This window comes from Pongo pygmaeus, chromosome 1 (genome assembly GCF_028885625.2).
Source record: "Pongo pygmaeus isolate AG05252 chromosome 1, NHGRI_mPonPyg2-v2.0_pri, whole genome shotgun sequence".
NCBI classification, from domain to species: domain Eukaryota; kingdom Metazoa; phylum Chordata; class Mammalia; order Primates; family Hominidae; genus Pongo; species Pongo pygmaeus.
In genome coordinates this window covers 101028935-101047185 of record NC_072373.2, presented here as the reverse complement: position 1 = coordinate 101047185, position 18251 = coordinate 101028935, and the positions used below count along the sequence as shown (strand labels likewise).

At 41.4% G+C, this 18251-nt stretch overlaps 1 pseudogene; it reads left to right on the top strand.

Annotated features, from left to right (window-relative positions):
• Positions 1-5832: 5832 nt before the first annotated feature.
• Positions 5833-8448, top strand: LOC129028590 (protein FAM91A1-like; annotated as a pseudogene).
• Positions 8449-18251: the final 9803 nt, after the last annotated feature.

Here is an 18251-nt window from a genome sequence, read left to right as displayed (position 1 = left end):
AAGGCCACAATATGAAGTCACTCTCAGATGGGTCCCTTCTCTTGTCACACTCCACTGTAGAAACAAAAGAGGACGGGGAGGCCAGAGCTGCTCAAAACCTTATAACCCACAATTCTCATAGTCATTCTCAACTTAGAGAGGGCTGCTTTCTAGACACACCCACTCCAGGCCCCCAGACTGCCAGTCTCCAGGAATAAGTAGCTCTGAGAAATAGAGTATTTCAGTGCAAGCCACACTCCACTATTGCAAATTGGAGAAGAGAAGGACAAATTTAAAATGTGAAAAGATTTAAGAGAACAACATGGTGAAACCCCGTCACTAATAAAAATACAAAAATTAGCTGGGCATGGTGTCACATGCCTGTAGTCCCAACTACTCAGGAGGCTGAGGCAGGAGAATCATTTCAACCTGGGAGGCAGAGGTTGCAGTGAGCCAAGATTGCATCACTGCACTCTAACCTGGGTGACAGAGCAAGACTCCATCTCAAAAAAAAAAAAAAAAAAAAAACAAGAAAGAAAGAAGAAAACAATTATTTTAATTGAATACAATTCATCAAGATTAAATCAATTTTCCCCTAGAGTACTGAAAGAATAAGCAATCATAATTTAGATTCTAAGTTACTGGTCTTTCAGAAAGTGTGAAAACCAAAACGGTGCCATAAGCCAAAAAAGGAGCAAAAGTCCTAATTTTCAAACTGATGAAAATAAAGTACTAAAAAATTGAAATCATCATAGTTCGTCTTGGTCCTTGGCAAAATACAAATTTATTGATTGAAATTATAATATCCTAGCTACCTTATTGTGCCTAGCTCTTACCACTGAGGAGAAAAACCAAATGCAAACAAAAGTATGTTCAAATTGGCAAAAATGTTTACAAACCTGCAAAATCTCTTCAGCCTATCCCTTAAACTCCAGACTTGGTATTTACTAAGCTCTGCTGTGTACAATACCCACCTTAATATCCATTCTTGCACAAGTGCTGTTAGGTATAAGCCAAGATCACATGGGATTTTTTTTTTTTTTTTTTTTTACCCTCTCATGCCTATGGTTTGCTTTTGCTTCCAAAGACCCTTCTGAGTAAGGACTGTCCTCAGACTCCTGGAGTCACTTAGTCACAAGCTTGCCTGAGGCTCAGAGCTGGCAATACCTGGGAGTTTATGTCAATCCCACAGCACCCAGCAACCCTGCCTGCAAAGTATTTACCCATGATTGACAGGTGCAGGTGTATGAAAGCCCAGCTCCTTGACTTGAGGGGTGCCTTTGTGGTGAATTAGCTTTGGGAAAAGGGAATCCAGAGGCCAACTTTGTAAAAATCCAGATAGGTAAATGGAAAGAAATCTTTGCCTTGGAAGTCCAATTGAGAAAGATACTGATTTACTTGAGACTGTGAAAAGAGAGACTAAAATCTTTACTTTCTCATGGGAAAGAAGCCTATGGTGAAAGAGAAACAAAGAGAATGGTGGGAAATAGGGTGGGTCTACTCAGCAGCTTTAGATCATTCTGTCATATTATAAAGCCTGGTGAGGTTTTAACTAACACAAGTGCCAGGACTCTACACATAGAGATACTGATTTAAATGCTTCCAGGTCGGTGGAAGCCATTAGTAGTCTTAAAAAGCTCCCAAATAATTTTCACATTTGGCTAGAGATGCAAAGGACCATCTATCTACTAGCATGCCAAGTCGCCAGCATAGGAGTGTCCCAAATGTGCAGCTACCTCATTGAAAAGGCTTAACACCACCCATTGATGGAATTTGCCTTCCTCTCTCCATGGTCTTGTTTGCATAGCATGGAGAAAAAGAGAAGAGAAAAAGAGGTAAATGGATAGATTGAGCCTATAATTTGCCTATGTATAGCAGTTTCTCAAACTTTTCTGACCACAAGATGCAGTGAGAAATATACAATTCTTTGTGATCAGTTTTAAAAAAATCTTTTACTATGTGTAATCCACCCTACCTAGTGTTTAAATAAAGCCTGTAGTAGTAAGCAGTCCACTATATTGATTTCACAACCCATAAGTTGTTCAGAATTGCAATTAGAAAATTTTTACTTTTGGCCAGGTGTGGTGGCTTGTGCCTGTAATCCCAGCACTTTGGGAGGTTCACCTGAGGTCAGGAGTTTGAGACCAGCCTGACCAACATGGAGGAACCCCGTCCCTACTAAAAAAAAGAAAAAAAAATTAGATCGGCATGGTGGTGCTTGCCTGTAATCACAGCTACTTGGGAGGCTGAGGCAGGAGAATTGCTTGAACCCTGGGGGTGGAGGTTGTGGTGAGCCCAGATTGCATCATTGCACTCCAGCCTGGGCAACAAGAGTGAAACTGTCTCAAAAAAAAAAAAAAAAAGAAAGAAAGAAAAAAGAAAAAAAATTTTTTTCATTTTTGCTCAGGCTTTTTATCAAGCAAAATCCAAAAAGAATATTTACTGTAAAAGAATATTGACTATAAACACCTTTCTATGAATCCTTATTTCTGTCCCAGCCACCAAGACCCAATAATCTCTAGAGCCCGTTAGTGTTCTCCAGATTGAGGCCTTCCCTCTAACTGCTCCTAAACTCTGTGATGTAGTGGAAAAGTTTTGAGGCCTCGATTCACATCCCAGGTTTTTCACCTACAGATCATATGGCCTTAGCCTCTTGACACCATTGTCTCCTTATGCCAAAGATTGACCTGTACTTGGTGGTATCTGAGCACCCTGTTGGCTTTGACATTCTAGGGCTCTTCCCTTGGCACCACTCTCTTATTTAAAAGGAATAGGATGTGGACTTAGGAGGGTTATTTCTCTGCAAACTATCCTCTCTTTCTTATGACAAGCTATTTCTGAATGGGCGTATTTGAGGTTAACAAAATCCCTTCCCGGGAGGTGTGAAAGATCTTTATTTCTCTCCAAAGGAGTATTATGGAGAGTCAGTTGATGCTGAGGAGGTGGTAGAGACCTAGCTAACTCATCTGCAGTGGCTTTGAGCAAGGCTATTGGAATCATAAGTTGGCTGGGGTCCTGTGTCCTACACCACAGGCCAGCTAGTTCATTTCAGGAGACTTTCTTTTCAATCTATTATTACTATCTTCTTCTAGACTGTAGTTCACTACCAGACATTATCCACTTAGCTGCATTCAGTTTGCACCTGGCCTGTATCACCACTTAGCTCTCACTCTACCCTCAGTTAGGTATCAACAAGACCTCACCAAAGATTATTGTTTCGTTGTATGTGTGTGTGTGTTTTTGTTTGTTTCACGTAACAACTAACGTTGGAACTATGAAAAGCTCTTCTCTACTTTTAACAAAGCTTAGTCACAAACAGTTTCCCAGTTGATGAGAAAAACTAAAACAACAGAACAACTGAAAGTCCAAATCTGAAAGCTCCATCTCTGAGAAGCAAATTTTACAGCCACTCCAGATTTGTATTCCAAATGGATAGTTTGATTGTAGAAATCACATCCCTTCAGCATGCAAATGTGATAACTGCCTAAGAGACAGTGATGCCTAGATCCATAGATAATCCCCTTTCCCCCATCCTATATATAACTGGAGTCAACAGCAGCTAGAGGAAAATGGCAAGGACTTGGAATCAAGATTAAGTTAGAATAACAGTGCTGTAGACTGCTTATCAGCTCTTCAGCATATGTCCATTTTCCTTGAAGAATGAGCATTTAGAAACCTCTGACAATAAAGTTTATTTTACACACATTCTCTTGCCTGATTTTTTTGGACAAATCACAATTATAAAACTTTCTTGCTCCAGCTAAAAGCAGGAAACTCAGTCACATATGTGTTCACCACATGTATACCACAGAATGGTAGCAGCCAGTCTGGTTGCATCACTTGATTCCAAAATTAAATGTTAGCACTCAGTAGTGAAACTACATGTATCTCCAACTCTGGAAGCCCCAGGCAAGATACTCCTGTTTCCTGCAAGGAAACAGATCTATAAGCAGGGCAGCAGTCTCACACATGTACATTCCTGGGAAACCCAAGGAAACAATGATAGTGATGCAGGACAGGCGAGCCCCAAAACTGCTTTGTAGCCTGAGAAATTTTTTGCAGACTGTAGGTTCCTTGGCTTTGCCAAGGAAAGAATTCAAGGGCAAGCCACTGGTGAGAGAAAGCAACCTTTATTGAACTGGTGCTGCTTTTTGCAGAGCAGGGCTAACTCATAGCTAGCAGCCCAGAATTGGTGCCTGTGGGCTGCTAGCTAGTTGTATTTAGACCCACTTTTAATTACATGCCAATTAAGAGGTAGGTTATTCAGAACTTTCTGGAAAGGGGGCAGGGAGTGTCCAGAACCATATAAAGTAACTTCCAGGCCATTGCCAAGGTGTGTTGCCATGACATTTGTAAACTGACCATGGTTCCAGTGGTAGCGTCTTTATGCTCATAAGCAGTGAGGGCAACTAGAGGTCACTTTCATCATCATCTGCTGGTTTCAGCAGGCTTCTTCATGGTGCCCTGTTTTGACCAGATCCTGCTCTCTTCAATGGGATTGTGACTGGAAAACAAGTCCTTCTGGTCTCTTATCTCTTTTCCCCATCTGAGATTATATACTCCTTACTCTTAAGGGGCTTGCAGAAGGGTGGAGGTTCATCTTCTGTAACTGATTCCTGCTGATGTTATGGGCATAGACCCTGCCTAGCATTGGAGAAGTAAATTCTCCGGATACCTGTTCTAAAAGGTCCAAAGGCAGGATGTCTTTATTTTCTGGGTCAGAAGAGGGGATGGGTTGAAAGCCTTGTGCCAGCATCATCTTTACATGGAATTATTGTAATCTAGAAGACACAAACTTTACAAGGAGGTTAAATAAGCAAGGACCAAAGATTAGTAATAACAAAATATCTGTTAAAGGTCCTAGGAAGGGTAAAAACCAAGTGTCTGCTGGTAGAGATTCCTTTATTGAATTCCATCAGCAGGGCAAAGCGGTAAGAGAGAAAACATTATAATTAGGAGTAAGAGAAAAACTTTCATGTTCATCCACAGCATCATGTTATTAATATTTATCTGTTCGTTTGCAAAACAATAGCTTTAAGTCTTCTGGGAGTTTGCACGTATAGGTCATGGGATCTTGCTCTGACATCTGTGAGGACTCATAAGAATCTTTGAGGCTGGGCACGATGGCTCATGCCTGTAATCCCAGCACTTTGGGAGGCTGAGGCAGGCATTTCACAATGTCAGGAGTTCAAGACCAGCCTGGCCAACATGGTGAAACCTCGTCTCTACTAAAAGAACAAACAAACAAAAAAAAAATTAGCCAACCATGGTGGCACGTGCCTGTAATCCCAGCTACTCAGGAGGCTGAGGCAGGAAGACTGCTTGAACCCAGAAGATGGAGGTTGCAGTGAGCCAAGATGGAGCCATTGCACTCCGGCCTGGGCAACAGAGCAAGACTTCATCTAAAAAAAAAAAAAAAAAATTAACTTTGGAGTTTAACAGCAGTGGGAGTGCTTAATAATGCCTGATAGGGGCCCTTTCCATTTTGGTTGTAATTGATTCTTCGGGGATCCTTCTTTCTAAGTTTTTAGTAAGACTAAGTCTCCTGGTTGAATGGGGGAGTTAATCCTTTTCCTTGTGGGAGGTTACGTTTCATTTCCATATGATCGAAGGGCCTTTTGAACCCGGCCAAAGTTGATAATCTATGTGTCTCTTCATCAAACAGAAGGTCTAAAGTTAAAAAGGGCCTTCCGAGCTGTTCAGGCGACCCAGTGCTCGGCTGGCCCGGACCGCGCTTAACTGTTGGGAGCCCAGGCCATGGGGCAGCCCGGGCCTTCTGCAGCATGAGGCGCCGGGACTCCCGTGGCGCTCCGCTGATGGGCTGCGGGAAGGCAGGCTGGAGGCTTAGTGTGGGTCGCGGTCGCGGCCCCCGCCGCCGGCCGTGGCGGCGGCATCATGAACATAGACGTGGAGTTCCACATCCGGCACAACTACCCCTGGAACAAGTTGCCGGCCAACGTGAGGCAGTCATTAAGTGGAGATGGCTCATCATGGAGGTCTTCATCTTTGTCTTCACATCAAGTAGGCTGAGGAGGAGGAAATACAGGAAGTCTTGGTCTTGCTGTTCAGAGTGGCAGAGGAGAAAGAAAATCCCAGCCGTCTTGGAAATTCACAGAGAGAATATGAAAATCAGATTGTCCTGTACAGTATCTGCAATCAGTTATGATACAGAAACAACTTAAACCTGTCAAGAAAGATGAACGCAGATACTATGAGGAACTGCTAAACTACAGCCGAGATCATCTCATGCTGTACCCTTACCATCTATCGGATATTATGGTGAAGGGCTTGAGGATAACACCATTTTCATATTACACTGGGATTAGGGAGGATATTATGAACAGTGAGAAAAGTTATGATTCATTGCCCAATTTTACTGCTGCGGACTGTCTAAGGCTTCTTGACATAGGAAGAAACCAGTATATTGATCTCATGAATCAGTGTAGATCATCAAAAAAATTCTTCAGAAGGAAAACAGCCCGTGATCTTCTACCAATAAAGCAAGTGGAAATTGCCATAGAGATATGGTGGGTGGTGCAGGCTGGATATATCACAGAAGATGACATCAAGATATGCACTTTTCCTGAGAAATGTGCTATTGATAAGATCGTCGATTCAGGCCCTCAACTCTCTGGATCACTAGATTACAATGTAGTACATAGTTTGTATAACAAAGGATTTATTTATCTGGATGTACCAATGTCTGATGACAGTTGTATAGCAGTTGCACCTCTTGAAGGTTTTTAATGAATTGAGTGCTTATTTTGATTTTTTTTGAAACTCTACTCTATAAGATTTGTTTCAATAGATGAGCACACAAATGTGCCAGAGTTTGCAAATGTCCTTGAGATTGACTTATCCCTGGTTAAGAATGCTGTTTCAATGTATTGCCTATTGGGCTTTGCCCATAAGAAAGGACAAGTAATAAATTTGGATCAACTTCATTCATCATGGAAGAATGTTCCATCCATAAACAGATAAAAGAGTACCTTAGATCCATAGAAGATGCTCTTGTCATGGGATGGAGGGGAAAGTAGGAGGCCTGTACAAGAAGCTTCATCGGCAACTGACACTGATACAAATAGTCGAGAAGATCCAGCTGACATAGCCAGTGTAAAATGCCTGAGTCTGTCTACAGGACACACGAAGCGCATGACATTCCTGTTTGACTCCACTCTTATTGCCTTCTTAATGATGGGAAATCTTTCACCAGTTCAGAGCACTGGTGAAGGAGAAGCACAGAGATGTTTTGATCATGCACTTACTCTGAGAAATAAAATACTGTTTCTGCGTCATAACAAAGATCTAGTTGTGCAAACTGCACAGCCAGACCAACCCAATTATGGTTTTCCTCTGGATCTCTTATGCTGCGAAAGCCTTCTTGGTCTGGACCCTACAACTTGCAGCAGAGTTCTAAATAAAAATTACACGCTACTTGTTTCCATGGCTCCCCTCACCAATGAAATCCGGCCTGTCCGCAGCTGCACCCCTCAGCATATTGGACCAGCTATCCCAGAAGTCAGCGCTGTCTGGTTTAAACTGTACATTTATCATATCACTGGACAAGGACCACCATCCCTTTTCTTGTCCAAAGGTACAAGACCTCAAAAACTGCCAGATATATTTCAGAGTTATGGTCGATTGCTAATAACATCTTGGGGTCATGATCCTGGAGTAGTTCCTACCTCAAATGTGCTCCCGATGTTGAATGATGCTTTAACACATTCTGCAGTTTTAATTCAGGGGCATGGTCTGCATGGGATTGGAGAAACTGTCCATGTCCCAATTCCATTTGATGAAACAGAACTACAAGGAGAGTTCACTCTTGTCAATATGGGTGTTCATAAAGCATTGCAGATACTAAGGAACAGAGTGGACTTACAACGTCTCTGCGGATATGTCACCATGTTGAATGCTTCCAGCCAACTTGCAAATAGAAAACTCAGTGATGCTTCTGATGAGAGAGGAGAACCTGATTTAGATTCTGGCCCAGATGTAAATGGGAGTACAGAGTCATTTGAAATGGTCAGTGAGGCAGCAACTATAGATTCAGCAACAAAGCAAACCTCTGGTGCCACAACAGAAGCAGATTGGGTTCCTCTCAAGCTGTGCTTTGGAATTCCACTGTTCAGTTCCAAATTAAACCGGAAAGTTTGTTGGAAAATTGTTATACATGGCCTTTGCAGAAAAGAGAGGCTTCAAAACCTCTTACATTCCAGTAGAAAACTCTCTCTGCAAGTCCTTAACTTTGTTCACTCATTCCAGGAAGGTGCTTCAACACTGGATATTCACACAGAGCCCAGTTTTTCAAGTTTGCTTTCACAGTCATCGTATGCTGACATGGGTTTTCCACTTCCTGCAAAAAACTTAATATTTAAAGGTGGTGTCTTATCAGAAGGGAGTAGATGGTCACCTTCCTCACTTCTTATTGCTAATCTCCATTTGCAATAATTTGGTTACACTGTTTGTTGCTCACATTTTCTGCCTTTTTTCTTTCTTAACGTTAGCTTTATAGTGTCAGCCACCAAAAAGCATCCTGCTGCTGTGGAGCAATTCTTGCTTAACTAATATTAAAAGTTTGGGGAACATATTCATGTTTTCTGAAGTTTTGCTCATTATTGCACACTTTTTTGCAACAAAGTGCTTTTTAGCAGCCAGCACTGTATTTTTTACCTTGAGACAATCTACATTTCTTTTATAAAACTAAGTATATACTTTATAGGTTTTATGTTGACTCTTATATTTATAAGCAATCACTATGAAAATTGCAATGATAATTTTATATGTTAGTTTATCAGACATAAATCTTGTTTAACTTTTTATTTTGTTACCAATACTTTGGGGGATCAGGGGAAGAGATGGCACTCTTCCTCTGAAAAGGCTTCTTGGTACTTAAAGTAGTAAAACTATAAAACAATAAGCATCCAGTATTGAGAGGTGATATGATAGGGCATTATGAATTCCTAAGGGTGTCTAAATAACGTATGTCAGCTGGACATTGTAGAAGGTATGTAAATCAGCATAGTTATGTACAACTTAACCTTGGTTTATAAGGTCTTAACTCAGATTATGACTATTCATTGACATCTCATGAGAAGCTTTAGAAAACTTCCTATTGTTAAACACCATTTATATGTGGACTTCTGTTGTCACTGACTTGGGCTTTATATTTTCATAGAGTCTTTATTGAAAAAATAGAATTTATTTTCCACTCTTGTAGCTATAGCTGCTGCACATTTTCACCCTGATTTTTTTTTTGTTTCTTACCTTTGATGTTTTCAAACCAACGATTGTGATTTTAGGTTAGAATTACATATTAGAAGCATTAAGACTATGTCTTTGGATCAGAATGCTTTAGTGATAAACCTACTCTGAAGACATACTCTTAAGCAATCTAGATCTTAAATTTATGTGAATACTTCTTTAGAAAATGATAAAGAAAAATGGAATTACTTCAAAGTATTTCTTGAGTCATTGATTCTTTTAGCATCTCAAATGTTAATTAGAATAATTGGAATCACTTTTTAGACTTTTCAAGTCATCATCCTTGGGAAGTTTTTGTAGTATTACAGTTCAGTTTAGCTCCTCTTATAGGGTAATGGTTTGCTGGTTTAAAACTGTAACCAAACAAACTGGTCAGACAACTTATATCTAAAACACTTAAAACGTTAGAAAGTTTGGGAATGTTATAACCTAAGCATTTTTGCTGATAACTTTTTGTTATTTATAGACATTTGTGTATTTAACATACTTACTTCTGGAAAATATGCCTTTCCTAAAACTTAACCATACATCCACTACCATGGCCTATCTATAGAATTGAATATTTTGGACCATGTTATCTGTGGCACAGTCAGTGCTGTGTTTGAGGTAAATGCAGTAATGGTTAGTTTTCTACTTTGTCTTATAGAAGGTAGAAACCATGTGTAGTTAGAAAAAATACTTATATTAAATAATTTCTTATGACTGTGACTTACTCACTTATTTTTCCAATAATTGATATTGTACATTCTTAGTGCCATTAGGTATTTATGTATGTAACTTTTACAGTTTTTCAGCTGAAAGTTGTATTTTTTTTAATCAGGGCTCTTTAATCTCATTTTAATTTCCTTTGTTTGAATGAACTGTAGTTATTTTCTTTATTCCTATATTAACCATCTAAACCAACTCTAATGACATGTACACTAATAAAGAATTGAACATTTGTAGTTGTTGGCAGTGAGCCCAGTTGCTGGTGAATTTAAAGCTTAAAATATGGGAGTGATTTGCTGCTATATTGCTTTTGAGAGATAAAGGAGGAAGAAATGGAACCTAATAGTGATCATGAATTTTAGGGAAAGTACTGAAAAACCATGGGGTTCCCTATGATTTCTTGTGTTGAAAGAGGCAAGAGTAATCATCTGATTCTGAGCTAAATACCTCTCATACTCTTAAGGAGGGAGAGTGCATTTTTAGAGCTTTTACCAAAATGTGAAAAGCTGATGTTTGCACTTTGCTTTGTGAATTTAGCTTCACTTTACTTGCACATTAAATCATGTAATTCTTAAATCTTACAAGTATTCATCCATTTCAACAAAAACATAAATTTCAAATGCAGACTTTGTTATTTGCCAAAAAAAGACTCATGAAAAATTTATCCAATTATTTTCCAAATAGTTAATTTCATTTGGCTTTTTTCCATGTTCCTTCCTTTCTTTCCCCACTTCCTTCATGTAATTTAAACATTCTTTAGAAACCAAGAGAAAAAAAGAACAAATAACAAAAAAGACATAGAATTTAATATTGTACAATTTCACATCTAAAATGGGTTTGAAGAAACGCAACTTTACATCATTAAAAAATATGATCACCTGATTTCCTTTATTTCTTTTTTAAATTATGTAATCAGATGATTTTATATTTTGGGGGGGGCAGAATACTGGTTTCTTTTACTTGATGTTTTCAGTTTTCTCTGGCATTCAAGTTTCTTTTTTGTGTTCAGTGTTACAAATACAATTTGTACTTAAGAATTTTAAAATACCAAACTGGAAATGAGTACAGTGGATCATTTTCTGTTAGGATGTTAATATTATACAATGAAGTCTATAAAGTGTTGTCAATTTGATTATTGAAACATATAACATGTTTACAAATAAACTGTGGTGTTGATGAAGTTAAAAAAAATGGGGGGCCTTCCATAAGTCATTTCAAATGGACTAAGCTTTAAAATTCCCTTTGGAGCCATCCTTACATGCAAAAGGGCTATGAGTAGGAGAAAAACTCAGGCCTCTGAGGTCCCCTGAAAGAGTTTTGCTAATGTCACAACTGGCTTTCTATGTTATCTGAAGATTGAGATCTCCATGAGGAGTGAAGATAGGTAACGCTTACGGCTGAGGCATTACCTCACTGGGTCACCTTAGCTGGAAAGGGAGGTCAGTTATCCGCTTGCAAACCTTTTGGTAATACAAATCTTGGGATGATTTGTTTAATAAGAATTTAGACACTTCCAGTTCTTTTCCTGTCCTTGTGGGGAAAGCTTCTATCCACCTGGCAAAAGTGTCTATAAATACTAGCAAATATTGTAGTCCCCTGTAAGGTGACATCTGGGTTAAATCTGTCTGCCAGTTTTTGCCATGGTATGTTCCTTGGTGTTTTACAGGTTTAAGCAGGGATTGGGGTATGGGGTGGCTTCCTGATTGGTAAATCTTTTCATAGTTTGGAACAGTCCCTTCCCCAAGAATATTTAGGAAACTAATTTGAATGGAAAATCCTGTCCCAAATGTGAGGAATCATGAAAATATTTAATTATTTCCCATTTGTCAGCCTCAGGAATAGAGTTTGTTCTTTTCTAGCAACCATCCAGAGGGGTCTCACTGGAAGCCTTTTACTCAGTCCCTTTAATTTCCTTAGGGGTATAGTATGGTGCCACTGACATGGATGGAATACCTGGTAGTAGCGCAGCAGCATGAAATAGCAGAGTTTCCTTAGCTGTGGCCTTAGCTGCGCTTTCCAAAAGGGAATTTCCTCTAATAAGAACAGTGTCTCCCTCTGGTGTCCCCTGCAGTGAATACTTATTATTTCTTTGGGAGTTGGACAGCATCTAAAAGTTCCAAGATCTGAGTAAATTTGTATGGGGGATCCCTTGGCTCATGATATTCCTCTTTCCTTTCCTATGGCTGCATGAGCATGAAGCAACAGGAGCCCATATTTAGAGTCAGTAAACACATTGACTCTTGAGGGTTTTTTGTTTTTTTTTTTTTTTTGAAACGGAGTCTTGCTCTGTCGCCCAGGCTGGAGTGCAGTGGCATGATCTTGGCTCACTGCAAACTCTGCCTCTCAGGTTCAAGTGATTATCATGCCCCAGCCTCCCATGTAGCTGTGATTACAGGCACCCACCACCATACCCGGATAATTTTTGTATTTTTAGTAGAGACGGGATTTCGCCATGTTGGCCAGGCTGGTCTTGAACTCCCAACGTCAGGTGATCCACCCACCTCGGCCTGCCAAAGAGCTGGAATTACAGGCGTGAGCCACCACACCCAGCCTTAAGTCTTTTCACAGTTGGAAGGCCCTGATTAGAGCAGCTAATTCTGCTTTTTGAGCAGAGTCTGAGAAGGTAAACCCTTGGCCTCAGTGACTTCTTGTTAGCTAACCTTCCTTTCTTACTCCTTCATGAATAAAGCTATTTCCATCTCTAAACCACTCAACAGTCGGATTAGACAACAGCTTGTCTTCAAGGTTGGGCCTTCTAGAGTAGATCTCTTCCATGGTTTCCACCCAGGAGTCAATGAGTTGGGGATCTGTTTCTTGGGACATGAGGTCCAGCAACAGAGTAGCAGGGCTTAAAAATCAGCATACTTTAAGGGTAACATCTAGGGTGTCAGGCAGAAGAGCCTGATATTTAAGTAACTGGCCCCATGTTAGCCATTGGTGTACTTTTGCCTTTAGGACCCTCTGTACTGTACTTCATGGGGTGGTGTGGGGTGGGGGTGGTATGGCATCTACTTTTTGTCCCAAGGTAAACTTACTGGCTGCTTCTACCAATAGAGTGATGGTAGCCACAGATCTCAAGCTTCCTGGTCACCTGGCTGCAACCTGGTCTAGCTGTTTAGAGAAATAAGCCACTGGTCCAAGGTAATTCCTAAGCCTTCGAGTTAGAACATCCAAAGCTGTCCCTTGTTATTCATCCACATAGAGGGTGAAAGGTTTTTCTAAGTTTGAGAGTCCTGAAGAAGGGGCTGTCCCTGGCTTTTCTTTTAAGGCTAAGAATGCCTTTTGACAGGTTCCATTCCAATTCAAACGTTTGTGACCAACCCCTTTTGGAGGTTCATAGAGTGGTTTTGCTATGAGCCCAAACCTGGGAATCCAAACCCAGCAGAATCCAGCTATTCTCAAAAAGGCTTCTTAATTTGAGGGACCTGGAGTGCCAGGATGGTCTCTTTTCATCCCTGGTTCAAGATCCTAGTCCCAGGAGTGAGCATGTGTCCCAAATATGTGACCCTTTGGACAGAAATTTGGGCCTTTGGGGGGACACCTGATACCCTTGTTTTGTTTCAAAATTAAGGACTTGAATCATATGTTTCTGAGTCTTCCCCTAGTAGGGCTGGAAATTAATAGGTGATACACATATGGTAAGAGGCATCCATTAATTTACTGTAGTTTCCTTACCTCTTTTGCCAATGCTTTGCCAAAGAGATGGGGACTATCCTAAAGCCTTGGGGACAGGACAGTCCAGGCAAGCTGAGATGCAGCATGAGTATCTGGATTAGTCCATTCAAATGCAAACATGTATTGGGTATCCAGATGTAAAAGTATGTAAAAGAAAACACCTTTTAAATTGAATACTATGAACCAATGAGCATCTTCAGGGACTTGAGTTATTATTGTATAAAATTAGGAACTATCAGGTGACTGGAACTACTGCCTCATTAACTGCCCTAAGATCCTGAACAAATCTATATTCCCCATTTGGCTTATAAACAGGAAAAATGAGGGTGTTACATTGTGACTGATAGGATTGTAATAATCCATACTTCATTATCAGGGGATGGATGCCCCTCAGAGCCAAAGGTCTAAAAGGATACTGGATTTTTTTTTTTTTTTTTTTTTTGAGACAGAGTCTTGCTCTGTTATCCAGGCTGGAGTGCAGCGGCCCAAGGTTCACTGCAACATCTGCCTTCTGGGTTCGAGCAATTCTCCTCCCACAGCCTTCTGAGTAGTTGGGATTATAGATGTGCACCACCATACCTAGCTAATTTTTGTGTTTTTAGTAGAGATGGGGTTTTGTCTTGTTGGCCAGGCTGGTCTCAAACTCCTAGCTTCAAGTGATATGCCTGCCTTGGCCTCCAAGTGTTCTGAGATTACAGGCATGAGCCACCACACATAAAAGGATATTTTTTTTCCCATAGATAATTAACACTGGGTTTCAAAATAACCTGGACTGGGAGAACATTTGCAGTTCTTCCAGGAACTTCCATGTCACAAGCAGACGGGTCTACTTGAGAAGTAATATGTGGTGGAGGGAACGTCTTTTCTTTGTCTGTGTTAAGACATGAACTTAGAGCTAGGAGAGGTGTCCCTTCCCAGCCTGTGGCCTTCTCTTGAGGTGCTCCAAATTGAACTGCAGCCTGTTATTGGGAAAGTAAGTCTCTTCCCAGTAAAGGCATAAGGCACTCAAGACTAAGCAAAAATCTGTGGGAAAACATATGGTTCTCCACAGTGCAACTAAAAGAATGGGTGAATCTCCTCACTTTTAGCTGGTCACCAATCCTCATTACAGTACAGGAGTGGGAAGACAGCAGCCCCAAGGATGAAATCAGAACTGAGAAGGTGGCTCCCGTATCCAATAACTCAATATTTTTACCCACCAAGTCAAGAATTACCTGAGGCTCTTCTGTAGAGATGGCAAGGTGTCTGGTGGAAGCTGTAGGGAATCTTGGGCCCTGTCAGTCCTCTGTTCTCTTAGCCGTTAGGGGTCCGGGGATCTCAGACTCCCTTTGGAGACTGAGGCAGTCTTTCCTCCAGTGGCCCTCTTGCTTACAGAAGGCACACTGATTCCAGCCCAGGGGATGATGAGCTGGCTTTTGTCTGGGCATCCCAAAGCCACTCTTGCAACACTTTCTCAGGATGGGCAGCTCAAAAGCAGTAGGAGGCTGAAAGCAGCTGCAAACAATTGCACTTTTTGGCTATTTCCTTTGGTTTTCTCCTCTTCCTCTGCCCTGTCCCTATTGTTGTAAACTCCAAAGGCCATGTTTAAGAGTTGGCCCATGGAGTTTGGGGTCCCATTCCTGCCTTTTGCAACTTCCTCCTAATGTCAAGCATAGATTGAGTAATAAAATGCATGCCCAGAAGAGCCCACCCTTCTGGGGTGTCTGGGTCTACATTAGCATATTTCCTGAGTGCCTCAACCAAGCAGCCCTAAAACAGAATGGGATTTTCATCCTTCCACTGAGTTACTTCTCTATCCTTGTCATAATTAACTGGCTTAATCACACACCTTTTCATACTTTCTATTAAACAAGTTAGCATGTCATTTCTATGTTCAAGTTCTTGGGAACACTTCTGGTAATCCCACGGAGGGTGTGTATGTGGAACTGCATCTCCCCCTACATAAATGGCATGACCTTGGATATGAGCAGCTACCCTATCTGCATATTCACAGACCAGTACCCAGAATCCCTCACTTCTCCTCCAGTACAGCAAGTGGACAATAATATTGGCAAGTTGTGCCAAGTTAAATCAAAGGACACAATCAACTTAACAAAATCCTCTATAAACTTCCTTAGATCCTTCAAAAACCAGCCACATTTCTCCTTGAACAAAGCCAATTTAGACATAGGAAATGGCACATATACTCTGATTGTTCCCCTATCTCTGCTAGCTACCTCCCGCAATGGACACAGATTCAATTTCAGGGGCTGATATAGAGCTCCACTCCTGGTGGTTCTGGTTGGGCTTACTTCCTTGGGCAGTGGGGGATATAGGCTGGAGCTAGCTCAATAAAAGGGAGGGTTTCCTGATGACATTGAGTTGGAATCCTGCACTGGAGAACTGGCAGGACCCCTTGCAGAACTGGGCAACTGAGAAGACCCTAGGGAGGGCATAGGCCTTCCAGGGGGTGCCACTAGGAAGGGAGCATCAAGGATATCCCACGCAGTTTCTTGGTGCCTGGAAGTAACACGAGCCAGACACATCCAGCAGTTGACTCTTAAGTCAGAATTCTGGTAAGGGGCCATAGAAGCCTGGACATAAGGAATTTCTCCTCACTTCCCTTCCTTTTTACTGAATAAGTCCAATTGTAAAATAGTATGATAAGGTAAAGAACCAGTTTCAGGCCAAATTTCTTCTTCTCCCCAGAAAATTGTTTCTTTTTCTTTGAGCCATCTCATTTGAATTTGCTCCAATTGCTTTAAAGACACCCTAGTGGAGAGTCCTTTGGGATGCTCACTGTTGTCCCCATGTCTGACAAGGTTCTCTCCTACACCCAGAAGTTTTTCTGAGTCTCCCAAAAGCTCGGTTACTTTCCCTTTCAAATTCTCACCTCCTGCAGAGAAGATGTAAGTACAGGTAGCAAAGCGTTATGAAAGTAGATTATGAAATATGAATGTGAAGTAAAATGATGGGTCTGAATTCCACAGAGAGTGAAGAAAGCATTTTAGTTTGGGCAAAGAGGGGTTAAAAGAAACAAAGTGATCATGGAAGGGCAGAAGGGAAGGCATGAACAGTGTTGTTCGCTGAGGTGCCAGAAAATCTATCCAGCAGCCACAGAGACTGAAGAAAAATATTTGGGCAAAATGTTTGGGTGGCTGCTGCTTGCCTGCCACTATGGGTAGTTGTCACTTGGGTCAGGAGTCCAGGAACCCCTGGTTCCTGTGACCAAGAGTTCAATATGGGCTTGAGCAAGGTCCCATAGGAGGGGGCCTGGCTGTAATGGAAAATTGTAATCTTTTAATTTGAGGGCAGAGAAGATGACATCGACACTCCTCCACGGAGGGGCTCTAATCCACAATCCTATAGGGAATGTCAATGCTGAAAACCACAGAGCATCCAGGGAGAGGTCAACAGTGACAGTAGAACTCTCACCACAACAAAAAGCCAAAAACCCAGAAAACGCAAGTGTCAGCCAGTGAGGGTCCCCACACCAAATGCTGAAACCCTACAGGGTAGCCAATGGTGAACCCCAAAGGCCAACTTGGGGGCCACTGAACAATGTGACTTTGGCATCTCGGGGTCAACACAGTAAGGGACTTTCCACAACCAAGTGTCCTGCCTTAAACACTTCTTGACTGTCCTGTCCTGTCCCGTGTCATGTCATGTCCCATCCCATCTGGTCTTGTCTTTGTGGTCACCAGACAATGCAAGGAAGGACAACCCCAAAATTGGGGCTTAGCCCAGGAGAGTTCTTGGCTTTGTCCAGGTAAGAATTCAAGGGCAACCCAGTGGTGAAAGAAAGCAACTTTTGTTAAACTGGTACTGCTTCTTGTGGCACAGGGCTAACCCATGTGCATTGTGTGGGTTGCTAGCTAGTTGTATTTATACCCACTTTTAATTAGATGCTAGTTAGGAGGTGGGTTATTCAGAACTTTCTGGAAAAGGGATGAGGAGTTTCCAGAACCATATAATGTAACTTCCTGGCCATTGCTATGGCATGTTGACATGGCATTTATTAACCGTCATGGCACTGGTAGGAGTGTCTTCATGCTAATGAGCAGTGAGGGCAACTAGAGGTAGCTTTTGTCTCCATCTGCTGGTTTTAGTCAGCTTCTTTACTGCACCCTGTTTGGACCGGATCCCTCTCTGATCAACCGGGCCACAACTGCAAAATAAGTCCTGCCACTTTCCTACCTCAGTAGAATCTCTGCCAAAGAATGATCTTGAAAGTTTGCTGTTTACTCATGATCTGGAAAAATCTTCCTGTATAAGTCAAATTCCCACCCTTGAGATTTCTGAAGGACCAACAAGTAAAAACAATATACCCCAATGGGACTCTTAGGTTTCAAATAACTTACTCTCCTTTGGATTTCTTTTTCTGAAAACAAATTCTTCATACACATTGACTTGTCTTTTGCAATCCAATGTAAAATGGGACATCTTCCAAAGCTTTGAAACATACAAATTAGCCTCAAACTTTCCTACCAGACTTCCAGGCTAGAAGGCTGATTCATGTAAGAAGGACAAAGAAGACATTTCACCCATATCCTGGGTAACAGGAGGGGATCCTTTAGATAAGTTTGTACACCAGACTGGTAACCTACACTTTCTTCTAGCAGTGAGAGGTACTGAGATCCGTCACC